Raw genomic sequence first — 13,382 nt, forward strand, 5'->3', positions numbered from 1 at the left:
CAATTAACCAGTGGAACAGGTTACCCCCAGAAATCATGGGTGCTCCATCACTGGAGATTTTTAAGAAGCAGATAGACCAGGGGTGTCAAACTCACAACGGCACGCACCGTGTTGTGACATATCACAACTTTTTTGCCATTGCCAGCAATGGGGTGGGCACAATTTCACTATGATGCCGGCAGTTTGACACCCCTGAGCTAGACAGTCACTTGTCTGAGATGGTATAGGTTCTCCTGCTTGAGCAGGGGGCTGGACTAGAAGACCTCCAAGGTCCCTTCCAGATTCTATTCTATTCTATTCTGTTCTATTCTGTTCTATTCTATTCTATTCTATTCTATTCTATTCTATTCTATTCTATTCTATTCTATTCTATTCTATTCTATTCTATTCTATTCTATTCTATTCTATTCTAAAACCACCTGAGTAAAACCCACTCTCCAATGAGCCTGCTAGTTTCTATTACACATATTTTGCAAGTAATCACATGCCACATACATTTCTTGCTATTACCTTTATATTTCTGAAGACGATAACTTAGAAATAAACTTACATAAGCCAATGTATATAAGTATCATTTTATTTGCAGACAGCAACATTATTTGCATTTTTAAGAATCTTGGGGGAATTTTTTCCCTGCATATTTTTTCAAATTTGAAGCAAGTAAAGTATCTGTGTAATATGGTATAAGTAGCTTTTGCTAACAAATACTGTATCCATATAAACCTTTAACACTAATACTCCAAAGTCATAAAAATCCTCTTATGTAATAATATTTCTAATGTTCACATAATGAGAAAGAAGGGAAAAAAGGTCAACCCTTGGGTGTTTTCCCAAATATAAGTTCAATTAAATTCACTGATGTTTATTCTAGGATTTTGGTCTTAATATACAAGATAATATCTGCAAGCTTTCTATCCTAATTAGCAGAATATATCATGCATGACTATGATCAAACACAGAACTTGAAGACTTTGTATTCTAGGCCATTTTACTTAATTTTAACTAGTTTTTAAAATCTTCATGGGATGGATTATTCCTAGAAATCACGGATATTTTTTAGTACAGTCTATGAGAGAAGGAGTTAGAACTCAGTGAGAGAAGCCAGTAGCAGTTCCACAGTGTTTCCATAACACCCATTCCATAACTTAAACCATCTTTTCCTCAACATATTATTCCCATTTGTTTTTTTAAAAAATTTGTGGGTGGATGTGAGAGACGGATACCCATCAAGTGTAATAAAAATAATTTGAAAGCAGATGGGAACACAAACCACTAAACTAAGCTGGAGACTCCATAATAGAAATTTTAGATACTAAAAAAATGAAATAAACAAACCAATCTATATAATTACTTTTTATTCCCTATTTCAACAGGAATTGGCCTTGAGTACCCTGGCTCTTCATGCCTAAGTTTGACATTTGACAAGCCAATATGTGAAAAGTTGATCATTAAGCCTCCAGTAGGAATTTTAATGATGGAAAGTATTTTTTCCACATTTTATCTTGTTTATCATGTTTCATATGGCTGAATCAAAAACATGGTGTAAGTAATACATTTCAAGAGACCTCAAATAGTCTTCTTTTAGATTTGGAGAGAAAAAGAAAACCTTTCATGTACTGCTAGATCTTCATCAACCCAATTACAATGGAAGACCATTATTTAATAAGTCTTCACATCTTGCCATGTATGAACAAACTGACTTCAGTGGTGGCTGAATTAATACACTATCACAAGGACCTAGTAAGAAAAACACAGAAAGCAATGGGACAGAATTTTGACAGCCTCTGGCTAGCAATCACTGTCTTCTTCCATTCTTCTTCATGTTCTTCAATTCCATCACACTGAATCTCAGATCCTGTCCATCTGCTACGCCATCATTTCCTTGCATTTAAAACCCATTTACTTTTCCTTCTACCACAGAGCTTATCTTTTAGACTAAACTATTTCCCCCAGAATTTCTTGCAAACCCAGGAATCTTGCTGAGGGACACCTCTCCCCCCCCCCCTGTTCTTCACTGCCAAATCTTGAGTCCCACGCTAGCATATAGATGAAAGAACAATTTTAAAAACTCCAAAATAATCTGGAACAATTTACATTTCCACTTGTGCCCAAATACTCGAGAAAAGAGATGGAGAGGAGAGCACTTGTAATGGATTAGGACCCATTCCCTTTAGTTCACTCATTTAGATAAACACACACACACACACACACACACACACACACACACACACAGAGAGAGAGAGAGAGAGAGAGAGAGAGAGAGACAGAGACAGAGACAGAGACAGAGACAGAGACAGAGACAGAGACAGAGACAGAGACAGAGGAGACAACTCACTCATAGGATAAAATGAAGCCACAGGAAGAAGAAAACCAGCTCAGCTTGATACGGTCCTGAGTTTCAAAAACTTCCTCATTTTCTGTTACAAGCTTTATGTTTCTAGGCTTGTTATCTTGGCTAGGTTTAACCTGAATATAAAATGTATTTTGTCTCTCTTGTGTACAGTACTGGCCACCCTCTCTCCAATAAGGGCCTCTCAGATTCTTAAGGCTTTAGATATTTGATCAGCTTTTCCAGAAAAAAAATAGTCCTTTCACCTCTCCAAACTAATAATGCTTCTTTGGGATTTGGTGTACACCATCTGCATTTGGTTTCCTGAGATTCCAAACCTGGATGAAGGACCTTGGAAAGACACATATGAGAATAATCACAAGAATACCAGTGAACACACAACTCTTTTTTTATGGTATTTGTTATTGGTTTTAATATTTGCATAGAGTTGTATCCCTTCATTTCCAAAAGAATTATGAGCAATTATGTATGGTACCCTGGTTGTTCCCTCTCCTGACCCAATTACCTTTCATAGTGGATTTGAATAATATGATTTGAATGTTTCCATTGATTTACAACAATCCAGATGCTCTGTTTGATCAGATTAATGCTTCACTTGACAAAAAATGGACCTCATACATCAAGTGACATTATATGTCACCTGATAATCATTTGTTCCAGCCTGATCAAAGGATCTGTCCAACAGACCATCATGGGACTAGAGAGAATGCTGAACAGTGCCCTCTGCTGATTAGTCTGTTCAAAAACACATTTTAAGTGTTTAAAAGTTCATGAACCTGAAAATAATCAACCTGAGAGTACATGATTTGAGTCAATTGCATATAGTACATTTTGATTCTGCTTTTGATAAATTACTAGATTTACAAGATTAACTGGACTTTTGATGAAAACAGTTGGTGTTCTAGGATTTTGCAGAGCTGTATATCACCAAGTAATTGTTTAATGACAGCAAAAATGAAAACTTTTCAGTGACAGCTTCACTGACAGGTGCAATGCATTATGTCCTCACGTTGACAGCTCTTTCAAAAAGTGATACCAAAACAGAATATAGAACTTGGTTCAAACTATAAAGAAAAGAGTTTCTTCCTGGAAGAAACAATTGTATTCCAAGACAATTATTTATATATTTATTTATTCAGTTCATCATTTGCACCTGATCTTGTAGTGTCTAGATATTATAGATAGCATTATCAGCATTTCTAAATGTAAAAAGTTTGCAAATCATGATTCTCTGACAGTAGTTATGCAAGATCAAGCAACAAGAGATCATTGACTTCTTATGGCTATGTTTGTGGGGAATCTGATCAACCCTATTGGGAAAATTTAAAATTAAATCAGTATTGTTGCTGAAAAAGTTACATAATATTTGTTAAAGACACCAAGAATAATGGAAGGAGGAGGAGGAGGAGACAGACAGCTGATTTCTGGGTGCTCCATCACTGGAACTTTTAAAGAAGAGATTGGACAACCATTGGACATAATGGTTGAACTAGAAGACCTCAAAGGTCCCTTCCAACTCTACTACAACTACAACTACTACTACTACTACTACTACTACTACAGCAGCAGCAACAACAACAACAACAACAACAACAATACTTTTTGAGGAGATACCTGGTTGATACCTAGGATGCTGGCAGCAACCTGTGTCAACCATTAGTGTCAGTCAATTTGAATGTTCAGTTTACTGAGTTTCATGTTTTATGAATAAAAGTTTTATAATAATAATAATGTTGGAAGGTACTTTGGAGATCATCTAGTCCAGCCCCCTGCTCAGGCAGGAAACCCTATACTATTTCAGACAAATGGCTGTCCAATCTCTTCTTAAAAACTTCCAGTGTTGGAGCATTCACCACTTCTGGAGGCAGGTTGTTCCACTGGTTAATTGTTCTAACTGTCAGGAAGTTTCTCCTTAGTTCTAGGTTGCTTCTCTCCTTGACTAGTTTTCATCCATTGCTTCTTGTCCTGCTTTCAGGTGCTTTGGAGAATAGCTTGACTCCCTCTTCTTTGTGGCAGCCCCTGAGGTATAGGATCACTGCTATCATGTCACCTCTCACCCTTCTCTTCATTAGATTAGACGAGGGGTAGGCAACCTCGGCTCTTTTATGACTCATGGACTTCAACTCCCAGAATTCCTGAGTCAGCATAGCTGGGAATTGAATTGAAGTCCTTGAGTCATAAAAGAGCCGAGGTTGCCTACCCCTGGACTAGACATACCCAATTCTAGCAGCCATTCCTTATATGTTTTAGCCTCCAGTCACCTGATCATCTTTGTTGCTCTTCTCTGTACTCTTTCTAGAGTCTCAAAATTATATTATTATTATTATTATTATTATTATTATTATTATTATTATTATTATTATTATTATTATCATCATCATCATCTTTAATCATAGTAGTGTCACATGATATAGGGTCTCCTGCTTGAGCAGGGGGTTGGACTACAGCACCTCAAAGGTCCCTTCTTTTACTCTGCGCTCATTTTATTTTTTTATTTTTTTATTTATTCATTGTGTTTATTTAATCCCATTTATATCCCGCCCTTCTCCGAAGACTCAGGGCGGCTTACAATTTAAAGCACAAATCAATGTGCTTAGCAATAGCCTTCATTCTATGTATATGCCTGCTTATTAGGGCTTTTGGGAGGCCCCCAAGCGGCATTATTACAAAGTCAGCTTATTGCCCCCAACAATCTGGGTCCTCATTTTACCTACCTCGGAAGGATGTTTATTTTATTCTTTTATTCTGTGCTCGTTTAATTGTGAAGGAGAATAAGCAGAGTAAACTTGTGAAGACATTGTGGAAAGTTAGTATTATTTTAACAGTTAATAATAAATTAGAAAACAAAAGTCTGTAAGGACAAAACAGAAAAATTGTCTATCCGGATAGAAGTTTAAATTAGAGTCAGAACTGAAGAAACTTCTTGGATGAGAAGTGAAATGTCTTCAAGGAAAAACAAAGAAAGTCCAGTTGTCTTCTGAAAAAGCATTTTTGGGACAACCATGATCCGCATGACTGAGAATCTCCATAGACATTCAGAGCCTGTATATTTCAAACGCATAGAATTAACTTTGACTTGTAGTTAGCTATTAGCAGTTTGTCTTGTATATCATCTCTAAAAATATTTTAAGGAAGCTTTTAAATTGGAAAGTTGTATTTTGTAACTGTTGAAGGATATAATATTATCACCAGTAATTTTGAGATCAGATAATTTTGATTTATCTCTAAATCGACCATTCTAGTAAATTAGTTTGTTTTATAAACTTAGCATTAGTCAGAGTACCAACAGAAAAAATAGCAGTCTTTTATAATCAGCTTCAGATGGCACTTAAAAAACATTCTCAGTGCTTGTAAATTTAACAGTGTATTTAAGATAATGTATTTGGTTTGATAATATATGGGGAAAGTTGATCAAGATATATTAGTCCAGATGTGGATGAACTGAAGATTGGTCATGTTAATTAAGCCTTCTAGAACTGAAATTCAATTTCTAGATGGTCCCCAGTTGCTCACATCATTTGAATATAAGAGGCTTTTTAACAAGTCAATACTGTTTTATGTATTTGTAGCATTTCCTAATTCTGATATCACAAGCAAAAGATAGGTGATGTCACTTTTGTTTACCCATCTATTCAGCATCTGTGGCCTTTATAAGGTACTTCCAATATATGAGGCAGAATTAGACGGTTGATTAACATCAGTATCATAGAAATAAAAGATTGAATAATTTAAATTTTAAAATTAACTTTCCAAAGTGAATTATGTTCTTTTTTCTACTTTTACTAAACCATGTACACCAAACTGTGATTAAGTTATTTGAATAGTATACCTATGCTACTAAAAAGAACAGGTATAAAAGAAAACAAGCAGAAATGATAAAGTAATGATTATATTACTATCTATTTATTGGCTGGTTCATGCATATCAAGCCACCCTAGAAGATTTTGGAAAGCCAAATTATTGATGTTTATTTAGCAAACCATGCTTAAACCAAAGGGTAGGCAAAGATATGCAGCCCATAAGTCTCGTATATCTCCCAATGTCCATTTTCTATGCTTTTAGTAACTCAAATCACATGCTTGAAATTTCATGACAGCTTTATTTCTTTAAAACAGGGGTCTTCAAACTTGGCCCTTTTATGACTTGTGGACTTCAACTCCCAGAATTCCTCAGCCAGCAAACATCCTAACAGACATCCTCACTAGAATAATATTATTTAATGCCTTGTCTCACACTTTTTAAGGTGGGGCTAGATTAGATGAAGTTTACTTTACTTGCATGATTGAGTGAAGATGTAGTGATAATTTAAAAAGGCAATGATCAATTGATGATTTGTCTGGTTTTCTCCAAAGTTTTTTACACAGTATGTTATCAAAGACTGCCTTTAAGCCCATAAAAACAATATTGTATATTGATCCGTAGTTAAATGGCCTGATCTAAACTTCTGTTTGGGAACATCAACTGGGAACCAAGTTGGTCCCAAACAGCATCCAATTTCAGAATTTATAGTATTAGTGTCTGGCATATAAATATATTTAATATAATTTATTTATATGTTACATAATCTCACACAATCTGACGTAGAAAGATATCCATCAAGAAAGGCTTACATTTTAGATATTCTGGTAAATTATGACATTAACTGGAACTTTTGCCACTTTTCAACTGGGAAATTAATTAAAACGTAAAAATAAATCCCTGAAGATGTACTGAATAGGCTACAGAAATACCCATTCCAAGACTCAGAAATTATCAAATCATTGTCATTAGCCAGGTTAGATTTTACTCAGGACTGAGAAATAATACGCCATAACATTTATTTAATTTAAATAACTAAATAATTCTTCAATGTTTGTTTCTTCTTCTAACTCCAGAATTGTCCACTGTTATTTAACAATATTGCTGACTTTTTACTAAACTTCTTCATTCATGGTCTCTCATCTATTGCTCCTTTCCTATCTTCTCTATGGTGAAAATGCAATTATTCTCTTTGTAACCCAAGTGAGGCAGTAGAGATGCCTTGAAGCATTTTCTTTTTTTATTGATTTAGGGAGAATAATCCTGAGAATAATTACTCTAAAACAAAAGTCATAATGTTTTCCAGTCTCTGATAGCTGGAAAATCAATGTAAGATTGAGCAGGCAACAATTTTAATAGTGAGGAATTCACTTTCGGTCTTTTACTTGTACAAGGAAACTCGACATAAGAGCTCAAAAACCGTATTTTGCAGTTATTAGAGATACAAGTCAACTAGACCGGGGTCCCCAACTCCCGGTCTGTGGACCAGTACCAGGCCGTGGCATGCCAGCAACTGGTCCATACAAACAAGCAAAGCCCCATCCGTGGGATGCAGGCAGCACACAAAACCATGCTTCCTCTCCACATAACCCCAATCCAAAAGGTTGGGGATCTCTGAACTAGGCTACAGTATATGAGAGCAGCTATTAAATTAGTCAAGCTAAAGCTTTGTGTTCAGTGTTATGTAACATGTAGATATATATCTATAGGAGAAGGGCGGTATAGGAATCAAATAAAATAAATAAATAAAATAAATATTTCTGACTTAGAAATTCATCATCATTTTAGCGATTGTCTGTCCACAGCCTGTTCTGCGCGTTTCCAACCAATATGGGCCTGGGGTGGGGTTTTTTGCCAATTGGACACGCAATACTTGCTGATGTCATCAATCCATCTTGTTTTAGGTCTCTTTTGTAGATGCTTTTTAGCAAGTGGGATCCATTCTATGACTACCTTGGTCCACCTGCCATCAGTTCCTCTTGGTACGTGACCAGCCCATTTTTATTGCAATTCTTTTACTCTCTTGAGGATATTATGTATTTTGTTTGTTCTCTAATCCATGTCCAGATCTTTCTATCTTGTCCTGTGATACTGAGCATGTATCTTTCCATGGCTCTTTGCGCCACTTGTAGCTATTGTATCGATTGTGAGGTTAGTGTCCATGTTTCACTGGCATATGTTAGAGCAGGTAGCACACACTAATCGAAAACTTTTCTCTTCGGGCATAGGGGGAGAAATTATTGGAAATTGTTCAATCTAAATTGTTAAGTGCAATAATCCAGGTTCCTCATTGCATCCTTAACTTTCATTTGATTAGAATTAGACTGAATCTCATTTAGGACATATTGGAGGTTATGCATTCTTTGAGAAACATTTATTCATCTTATATCAAACTCAATGTCACATGACATGTCGTGATGTATTGTGACTTTTTTTCCATTGCCGGAATGGGGTGGGTGTGGTTTCACCATGACACATCCAGGGCTGGCAGTTTGACACCCCTGCTTTACATTATTAGATAGGCTTGAGTCTCCTTTAAGAAGACAAATCAAGTCTTGATCTGATTCATTACAGCACTTCCTTTTCAGCACTAGTTAAGTCTCACAAACCCATGGTTAATGTCAAATAGAGGATTTCGGACCTAGCTATTCAAACAGATACTGTAGTATCAGAGTTTTCCACTTTGTATTATATCTCAATTTTCATCAGTCCTTGATCAATTTACAATTGTTAGAAACTGTAATTGTCATTCTAAGCAGGAGATCATAGCTTTCCTCCTACAAAATCAAACCTCAGATGTTTCCAAAAAGGTTGCCAATTTTCCAACAATAGTTATTGCTTGTAGAAGCCACCTGGAGCTTCCCTCACATTACTAATTATTTAAGGTTTCAGTATAACAAGTTCATTATTTTATATTTGATAGCTGATATATTGCCATGCTTTATCGTTTAAAATTGATCTTGGACCATAAATAAATCTTTCATGCCTCAACTTGTTCCATTCTGCAAATCTACAAAATCTTGACAGTCTGCACAGACATATGGTAACAGAATGTATATATATCCTTCAATAAAGTTTATAATTTGCCATTTTTCCTTGATTTCAATAAAGCATTTTACAAATACAAAGGCTTTCAGTAGGGAGAAAATCATCAAAGGTATAAATAATGAATGAAGGGACTAGGCAACAGTCCAGGAGATCCAAGTATCTTGATAGATTGGTGAGCCAATATGAGCCAACAGTGTAATACAAAACAATTACATGAAATACTAGGTTTTATCAACAGAATTATGCAGTCACTGTCAAGAGAAGGTATTGTTCCTCTCAACTTTGCATTAATTAGATCACATATAACTACTAGATTCAATTCTGGCCACCACATTTATGGGAGGATATTGACAAAATGGTGTATACGCAGAACAAGGCATCCAATTTGGAAGAAAGCAAAATAGAAAAAGTCAGAAGTATTGGGCATATTTAGTTTAGAGAAAGAAAGAAAAACTGCAGGGAAGCAGGATGAGAGGACAGAGTTGTTCCAGAAGACAGGTTAAGAAACAATGGCTTTAAATTACTAAGACATATATTTCATCTGGACATCAGGATTGTCCTAATGGCAAGAACTGCTCAGGTACAGATCACACTCTGGAAACTGTTACCCTGATGGTTCAATTGATAGGAGGAAGAAAATGTATAGAGCAGATGGTGCAACAAGCAGGAGAAGGTGCATCTATTGGATGGCCCAGTTCACAAATTATTGATTGATTGGCTGACTATGTGCCATCGATTCTGTATTGACTCTTAGCCACTACACAGATAGATTACCTCCACAACAATCTACCTCTAAGCTGGTCTTTCAAGATTTCCAGTAGTGCATTCTTTGCAATTGTAACCAAGTCTATCCACCTTGCTGGTGTTTCACTATCCTTGATTTCCTTTCCACTTTCCTCAACATTAGAGCCTTTTCCAGAGAACTAGGTATTCACATAATGTGTCTGTTGCAGGATAATTTTGAGTCTGATCAATAAATACTACAAAAGACATCCCAAATAAATATACACAGTAGGCAAGATACTTGGCCAGTTTACAATAAAGCCAGGAAATGAGGCCCTTAGTACATTCAGTACCTCAGGTTCAGGAGCACAGCCAAGTTTTTAGACCTTTACAAAAGGCTAACAGGGTTGGGGCCATTCTAATCTCTGAAGGAAGGATATTCCACAAAACAGGCACTACTTCAGAAAAGGCCAATCTCTGCTAAAGCAAATTGGGCGGGTACAGATACTTGGAAAAAGGTAGTCCCTTAGGCAACCCAGTCCCAAGCCATGTAGAGTTTGGCTTTAGAGGTGACAATTGAACCCAGAAACATATCGCTAACCAATGCAGCTCAAACAGTCATGTGATACATGTGCTGTACATCTGGCATCATTTACTATCTGTTCAGTCACATTCCACACCAGTTGAGGTTTCTGAATGCTCTTCAGAAGCAGCCCCATATAGAATGTGTTGTAATAGTCTATGAGACTACAAGGTCATGAGTCACTGTGAGCATTTGCCCTTTCCCTGTTCCTTCTGGCAGGACAAGCTACTAGGTATAAACAGGCAAACCTTACTTCACTGATGATGTTACCTAGTTGGATAGTGAAATGTCTGTAAACAAACAACCAAGCTCAGAGAGCACTAAGTACTCCATAGTTCAGTTCTAAGCCATACATATATGTTCTATTTTTAAAAAAACGTTCTTGCACAAAGTTGGGGCTACATATGCAGCAGCCACCAATGTATTAAATACACAAGTGATAACCTGAATAAATCAATTGTTTGCCTTACTATACAGAGAAGCACAAACATGCTAACTATAGTTAAGCCAAATTGTGGTATATGCCCAACCTATGTGGTTAATTCAGTGCATGAGTAACCACAACAAACTGAGATTACATCAAAATAGCAAGGGCATGATGATATAATGATACAAATCCTGTTTTTGTGTGTTTATATCAAGCACATTAGTTGTGGGAGTTGCATCCTGGCATCATGATGCATGTTTCATCACTTTCCCTCCCTTAGGAAATTTGTGATTCAGTGGATTAATTCAGTTGGATTAACTGAGAAAAATACAATTCAATTAATCATTGGTATATATGTTAGGCAAACAGACATTCTTTCAAATTTTAATCAAATTAGTAGCTTTGATTTCCCCACAGCCACACAAGTAGAATGATGAATAAAATGTCAGAACATTTGCTCTACTTTGTCATTTCTTAAGCCAGGTTGTCACTAGTGATGTACAGTCTCTGATAGTATCACCCAACCATTTTTGTGCTGATTTCTCACACTGATAAGAAATCTAAACAATCGACAGATGCAGATTGCCCTCCCTTCCCGTTAGAGACAAACCTCTTCCTCCTTGCACTAAAAAAGTATAAGAAAAGAAACCAGAATTTACTGCCACAAATAGGGCCTGTATGACCTTCTAATTCACTAATGAGGAAATAGCCTTAAACTTTAAATAAAATGCAGTGCAGTGATATCTGGCAAATCTTAAGAGCTGGAGTTCTTTGGAGTTTTGACCTGCCAGACCATAACAATAATTTAAAACTGCTGTCTCCCTTTTTCTGAAAGAAATCTATTGCCAGCAAACTTTCCCTACTGACTGATCTCGTGGAACCCATGTTTGTCATCTGGCTGGAAAGACTGAGTTTTGTCCAATGTTATTGAAAAGAAGGTGCCTTAAAGCTGTTTAGGACATCTTAACCTTTCCATCTTGGAGGGCATGCGCAACAGGTGGGAGAGAGAGGATGGCACATACTCTCAAACCAGAGAGTCCATGGTTTTCTTTATAGTAATAAAGAATTTATTTGTCATTGTCTTTTTTCCAGGATAATAACTTCCAAATTCAGCTGAGAGTTTTAGAATTTTTTGATGGTCTTCCACTTCAGCACTATCTTGGTCAGACCCTGCTTAGTAGATCAACTAAGGTCAACTAGGCACTACTACAGACCAGAGAGAAAAAAGTCAGTGGAATGCAATTAGGTTAGCCAGAAACACAAACACAGAGTGACAGAGAATACCTACTTAAGATAAATGGCAATCATGTGGCCTCAAAAGTGGTCTGTGATTTTTGGAGGAAATTTTGCCTATAATTTGTCTAAATATGCTACAAAACTTATTCATTGTGAAGGATATTTAATAAAAACGTAGCCTATTCTTTTTGTTAAAAACATAGCATTTTTTTCCCAAACAGGAATGTTATAGGCATGTGAGCCAATCCTGGTGGAAAAACAGGCCTGAATCTGTTTAAGCACTCCATTCTGCTATAAGTAATTACATCAACCAATGCCACTCACCGGAACACAGCTGATCTTTCTCCGTTCCAACACTAGTCTTAACAAAGGCTTAACAATACTATGGATTATTTGGGGCAAGGGTTAACATGGCAAAATAAATTGCTTTCATCCTTACTGATTCTGAGCTATTCAAAAACTTCAAAATCAATTTTATCTCCCTCATTTCCTCCTATTGTTTAATGATTTCTCATATCAAGACAACTGTGTTTTGTCATACTTTATTTTCTTTTCTTTTCTCTTCTGCTGCTTGAAAATTATTTCTTGCATTCATTTCCAAATAAACATTTTCAAATACTCCCTGCTGCCTTCATTCTCCGAGAGAAAGGAAAACTTTCCCACTGGCAAAGAGGATTAACAGTTGCCAGCAATTCAGATTCCTGATTCCAGGGATCTCATCACTTTATCTGCAGATTATTATGCTAACATAATTACCCTTCTGTATAATGAATTAATTGTAGGGTGTTTCACCATACCTACTGTTAAAGTGTCTTTATACGTTGCTCTATTTCCTCTGAAAATTAAGCACACCCAAGATACTTTGTGCTTTTAATCTTCTCCACATTAGATGTCTTGATATTTAAGCAGCATCTGGCTATAACTTTAAAGAAAATATATTGTTGTTTTGAATTCTTCTGTGCCTTGATCTGCCCATCTTTCCTCTGAGTGGACTTGTGTAGTCCAGAATTCTCAAGCAGAGCTTCTTAATTTTATGGCTTGGTCTCCTTGGAAGCCATGGAATTTTTTCAAGCACAACTCCAGGACTTCATGTTGTTTTATAATATTTAAAAACTTGAATACAAATTTCCAGGATATCGTAGCAATAAAAATCACTCAAATGCTGCCATGGCCACAGGTCAAAATGCATTATCTTATCCAATTTTCTTGGATCAATT

At 36.2% G+C, this 13,382-nt stretch overlaps 1 protein-coding gene across 1 annotated transcript in view; it reads right to left on the minus strand.

The window, feature by feature from the left end:
* SLIT3 (slit guidance ligand 3) overlaps positions 1-13,382 on the minus strand; it is a gene marked incomplete at its 3' end in the record, with an annotated part of 569,754 nt that overhangs the window by 527,334 nt on the left and 29,038 nt on the right. The window lies entirely within an intron of this gene.

Source organism: Vipera berus (genome assembly GCF_964194415.1).
Source record: "Vipera berus genome assembly, chromosome: 2".
Classification (NCBI taxonomy): Eukaryota; Metazoa; Chordata; class Lepidosauria; order Squamata; family Viperidae; genus Vipera; species Vipera berus.